A 6505-nucleotide genomic window follows, 5' to 3' on the forward strand; every position below is an offset into this window, starting at 1 on the left:
CATAATGTTTGTTTGCATCCATTTCCTACGTTATTTCCGAATTATTCGAGTTAGTTTCTTGCCTCCAAGAGTTTGTGTAGTATCAGAAGGCATATATGTTTCTAAAAATGATTCTAAATTAAGCGCAAGTATGGACAAAAACCATGAATATAGTGGCAAGCTACAACACATTCGTGAAGAAACACTTGTGACATTGGACAGAATTGCAGCTTACCACGTCGATATCAAAAGAATATAAACACACAGTCACATGTAAGAAGCACAGACATGTACCTCTACATGCAAAAGCGATGGACAGCTCGTTTATCGTTCTGTAGGCCTACTGTGTTTGTCATTGTCGCCTGTTGCCACAAGTACGACCTTCATCTTTATATTATTCTAAGTGGGACAAGCAACTGCCAAATAGTGGGAGAAATATGCTGAAAACATTATAATGAGCTGATTATATTACATTTCACGCAAAACCAAATATTTGAATAATTTTCAAACAATCTGTCTGTAGGCACTTTCCTTGTCCCCCTGATAGTTTCACTCGAAGTCTAGCGATCTGCACATTCTGACACTACACACGCTTTTGTAAGACACGAACAGCTGCACTTAATCTAACCACTTCATCGTCAAAGCAGGTCTGTGTTGATGATTCTCACGAATCTGCCACTAATACATGGAGAGTTGAACTGGCTGCTTCTGTGTCATAGGACTGTTTTACAGCTTTAGATTGACTGTCGAACCTTTGTGGCAGTTTCCTCTTCATCGTCAGTTGAGGTGGCTTATTTGAAATGTCAAACAGTGTGAGTACTGCATTCCACACGAGTTTGTTATTGTCTGCGTTCATGAACTGGTTTTGTTCGAAATGTATCGAACAAAACCTAATATTATTATACAGGTAAACCGGGTCTTTCTTCATAAGATCTTCTCGTCTGCTATTAACTAGCCATTTTTTCCTCCTAAAACGAAACATTCATCATTTATACACACAGAGTTTGCAAGTGAATCCTGACGATACACTTTAGTACCATGATGGTATATACCTCTCAGGATCCTTAGAAAATCTGAAAAAGACAGCTGTGGTGTCTTCTTCCTATTGCTGCTGCAATTTATTGCGCTACAAATGCTCCCGATGGTAAAAACCATTGTGTAAATCAAAATAAACAGTCACTATTCGATTTCACGATCGCGCCAGACTCACAGTTCAACCTACCGGCCGCTTGGGGCGCTGCTGGCGCTGAAGGCAACAAAATCTAGGCGAAGTGTCGCGACTGTTATGTTAGACTGTGGTTACACTACGTGTGGGTTCTGCGCCATTATACCTCGTGTCGTCTTCTCTATCCATGGTCCTCCACAGCTTAATGCAACGTACCAATTTCGGGAGATTCATTTATCAACGGACCAGATAAAGATTTGGATTCTTGGAACTGTTTCCCTAATCAATTACATATCAAAATATGCTTCAGATTCAAATAGAGTAACACCACAGTGACGCACAAGCAACAAACAGATAAAACTTATAAAACCAAGAACGAGTTTTTTCATTTTTGGGAACTGAAGACAATGATTGTCGACTGGATGGGCAGGGAAGAAAATAGTAGGGGAGTAAAAATGATTTGGGCTGCTCGGCAGTGTTTCCAACTCCAAGCGAGTATTCTTAATCTCCGATTTGTCCGAAAAAGGAAGTTTGGAAGCACTACGATTACCAGTTATGACTTTTAGTAACGAGATATGTCGGTGCACTTTATATGCGAAAACTGTTCAGGAACTGAAAGTTAGTCTCACAGAAATGTGGAGCTGCGCACTGTGAGCTGGTGTGATGAGACAGGGACCTACAGGAATGATACAGTGCAGCATATTCAAAGCTGGACGGGAAGTCAACGAATCGAATAAGGAAGATCTTTCGTTCATTCACAGACGGTGGGAAGCACATTCGAGTTACACTGTGAGCACTCGAATATACATCTTCGAATCCCTCAAAAATTTTTCTTCTTCTGTATATCTTACAACACCAGCTGTCACTTTTCTTTCTCTTTATTGTATTTCAGTGCCCCATATGGGGCGGGCTGGCAGCAGCATAGGCGTCGCTCTTCGGCCAAGAGACAGTGCATAACGGAGACATTTAAAACAACATTAAGGGGGAAATACGGCGAAGGAGACATATTAAAAGGGAAATGTGATGGGAGATAGCGTAAAAAGGGGTGACGGTAAAAATAGTGATAAAAATCTAAAAACTGTACTCAAATAAACACACACTGTGACGGTTAAAAGAACCACAAGACGAAGGACGGCCGGAGCATTAAAGTTGCGATGGGTGGCGTAGCACAGAACAACCACTGACTGGAACTCTATATACAGGTCCAGCACACGATTAAAATCAGCTCTTGACGTCACGAGAGAATAGCACCCGGGGAACGAGATGAGGGGATGTGCCACGGTGCAGCGGTGGGGGTACACCGCCCTCCCTCCTTTCTTGCAGTCCATGCCACCGGCTTCTACCCCGATCTGTGGAAAATTAGAGAATGATGCAACAATCAGAAACAGTTCTCGACTGTTTGAACATGTAACAAACGCCGAGTAACAAATGAACTTTTGTAAATACGTGCGACGTACTTTTCTGACAACTAGTGGTGGGCAGGAAATCGCGTATCTGTTAGAAATCACAGTGACTGAGAAGTCACGGATATCACAGTAGCAACTTTACAGAATCTAACTGCGATTTCAGTCGCAGTTAGCAGCCGCAAGTAGTATTTCATATTCAAAGACGTGAGCCATCTATTGGTCGAATTTAGCACTGCTTTCTGCGATTTCAGTGACAAGTCGCAACTAAGAGTCGCAAGTAGCAACTAGAAAGCGCGGTTAACAGTGGCATCTGTGGGTCAAAGTTCATACTACGTCCATCTCTGCGATACACTATTGAGTCCAACTGCGATTTCCGTGACAAGTCGCAACTAAGAGTCGCAAGTAGCAACTAAAAAGCGCAGTTAGCACTCCCATCTGTTGAGCAAAGTTCATACTACGCTATTTGCTACCGAGTCAAACTGCGATTTCTGTGACAAATCGCAACTAAGAGTCGCAAGCAGCAACTAAAAAGCGCAGTTAACATACTTTTCCTAGTGTCATCTGTTGACCGACATACGTACTTCGTTATGAGAGCCTTGTGCCTCACGAGATCGATGTGCTGTGTGTGCATATGAAGGGCTTATTTCAATAGTGGTACAAGTCCATTTTTGTTCATTTTGAGATACAGAGTCGTAAAGTTAAATGAGCGCTGACAAATCTGCATTTGAGATACCAGAAATATTCAAGCATATGGCTTCTTGCTAGAGATGAACCTTTATTTATGTTTGTTTGGGTCATTAATTTCAGAAGCATTATAGACAGAAAAGTGGAGGTAATGGACTTGTACCACTATTGAAATAAGCCCTTCATATTATATGACGACATGCACATTCAGCATCAGTTATGGTTGGTCAAATACTGCTGTGACTCTGAATGTATTATATTAATAAGAAGCAACATTGCCTTTTTCTCCTGAAAATATCAAGTAACGTAACAAATGTGTTTGATTCTGCTTCCAATATGACAGTTTTGGTTAATACTCCACATGCCTACAGGACTTTGCAATGTTAACACAGCAGAACTCTGACATCTGTGTAAGTGTAGAGAAATGAAAACAGTCATATGAATGCCTCACTTTTGTTCCGACACAGTTCAAGACTCGGGAGAAAAGTTTTACACCTGGTGTTCTACATGGCAACTTCACACAAAAGAACTTTTTGCCGACACTACTACCACCTACATAAGTAAGCTTTTCCTGTGTTACTTTCAAGTAATGCACTTAAGCTATTCCTGATTTAACTGGAAGATCTGTACTTCCCACTTTCATATCAACAGCCTCAAAATGCATATTGTAGACTTCGGGATATGTTACAGGTCAGTGTCACACCAAGATTGTGGAGAAAGGGGGGGGGGGGCGGCAAGTCACTCTCCAACAAGTGTTTACCAATAAGTAAGTGGCGGAAAATTATGGGTATAGGATGGCTTAAACATGTGGAAAATGAGATTTTTATTATTCACTCACTGTATTTGACATTTATTATTCCTTTAAAATCGCACAACAACTTCAATAAAACACAGTTTAATCATTCACACACTTATTTCACAATTATTTCACTTTTAAACTGCAAATCCTCTAAGAGCTGTCTTGAATCTTCACGAGTCTCTCTCAAAAACCAGCCTTGATGTGGATAGATACGTACAGCAACCAGTAATCAGAATCAGAACTGTGTCTGCAAAAACACAAGGATTATTAAACAATTTTTGCTGTCATTAATTACTAGCAATGTAATTGACAGAGTAGATTGCTAATATTTGCTATAATAAATATCACATTTGCAAGAACGATCTCACTGAAGTAATTAAGTCCATCGAAACGCTTAGAAACTAATCTCTCATCTGACGAAAACGGTCTAAAGACGCAGTGGCAATTTCTTCAGATCTGTTGACAATGATATTTTGAGTTATCACTTTACTGAGTGAATGAAATGTAGTTCAGGTACCTGTGAACATAACAATATGTTAGAATACATTTTCTAAGTACGAACTATTACGGTACTCTACGACTACTTACATATTACTTACACTATTAATATTTTCATAGTTGTTTCTTTAATACAAAATTAAACCCAATGGAAGAAAAAACGTAAAACACACTTGCCAATGACAGGTTTGTTGAGATGCAATTTTCTGTGTTGACAGATGTAACATACGGTGGTAAGTCGCAGAAATCGCAGGAATCACAGAAATCGCGGAAGTAGCAGAAATAGCAGTGGCGGAGGGATACACGACCTATGTTCCTTAACTGCGACTCTGAACTGCGACCAATCACAGTTAAGAATAACAGATACTGAAAAGTAGCATTCACAGAGATCACTGATATCGGAAAATCGCAGTTTGGCCCACCACTACCGACAACACATGTGCGTTATTACTGTAACGCAGCGTTAGTAATACGTGTCAACAGGAATTCTCATTTACAGCTCCATCGTATAGAGTGGTTTAATCAACCACATCTTTCAAAAATTCAACAGCATAATAAACATTTGTGATAAGCATGCACCAACACGTTTCCTTAGTTGGCCAAATATCTAAAATATATTACCAAACTTGTAGCTGGGTATAAAAAAGTTCTTGCCGCAAACACTGTACAGACATGGGCGCGTACAGCAAATTTATTAGTATAAAACGATAAGCAAAAATTTGGTTTCACGAACCAAGTGTTTATTACCTTTCAGAATTTCCTGTGACAGTTCTAAATCAGAAATGAGGTGATATACGCGTGATGCTGCCGAACGGACTGTTGCTTATCGTCGTCAATAGATGGCACACCGACTTGCTGCCTTGGTTAACACGCCACAACAGCAGCGCCGCAAAGCGGAGACCAACTCAACTTACTGTGCTGGCAACATGGCTGCCTCGTGGAAAACGAATTTTTAACTCTAAGCTTTGCAACCCGTAGGATCGGCAACAGAGTTTAATAACATCGAAATATAGTGTTAACAGTGGTGGCGAAACAGATTGAATGTCCATTAAAAATGGCGCCAAGTGAGAGTTTAGATTGTGTTAGCTCTGAATTAAGTTAGGAACAACGATAAAGACTGATCAATATGTGCAAAATTTAATGGTAAGTGTGATAGGAAGTGTTTTCCCTTTAACATTACAAAGAAACAGTGGAGGAAGTATGCATAAAAAATATAAATAATGGAAGAGAAACCAATATAGTAAAATGAACCGAAAGATATGTTCATAAAATTAACAGTGGTGTTAGAAATACCAAACACTAGGAAAAAGATGTTTCAAATAGCCCTACCGTACAAAACTGATAACTGTAATAATGGTCAATATATGTTAACGGAGTTGCCTTGCTATTCAGACACACATAATGCTCTTCTAGAACTTCCAGTTTCAGAAAATAGAATAAAGCTGGCTTGCTCTTCTAGAACTTCTACTTTCAGAAAATAGAGTGTTATATATATCAAGAATCAGGAATTTTATTCACCATAGATCATTTTACAATGACACTGGCTTCGTCATACAGGATGTACTGGTACATACAGAATAATAAATAAACAAGTGTCAGTATATTATAGAATACATTTCAAGCATGGCAGTGTACCAAATTATATCAGGATAGCTTCTAAAAGTTAATGAAATAAGCTATACTATAATCTAATATAATATACTATTGCATCGTTTATTGTATACACTACGTAATCACACATGATTAACCACAGCACACAATAACATGTTTAACTACAGACAACTTTTAAATGCTAACATCCTGCTCAGGCATCTCAAAGAATTCTTTAATGTCATAGAATGTATGATCTGAAAGCCAGCTGTACCACTTAATTTAAAAAAAAAAATTATGTCCGTAAACTGAAAATGAATTGGCAGTTTATTGAACATTTTGAGTGGGTTAACTTTGAGGCAATTTCCTGTTCTAATCTGTGGC

The sequence above is a fragment of the Schistocerca americana genome, chromosome 11 (assembly GCF_021461395.2).
Source record: "Schistocerca americana isolate TAMUIC-IGC-003095 chromosome 11, iqSchAmer2.1, whole genome shotgun sequence".
Classification (NCBI taxonomy): domain Eukaryota; kingdom Metazoa; phylum Arthropoda; class Insecta; order Orthoptera; family Acrididae; genus Schistocerca; species Schistocerca americana.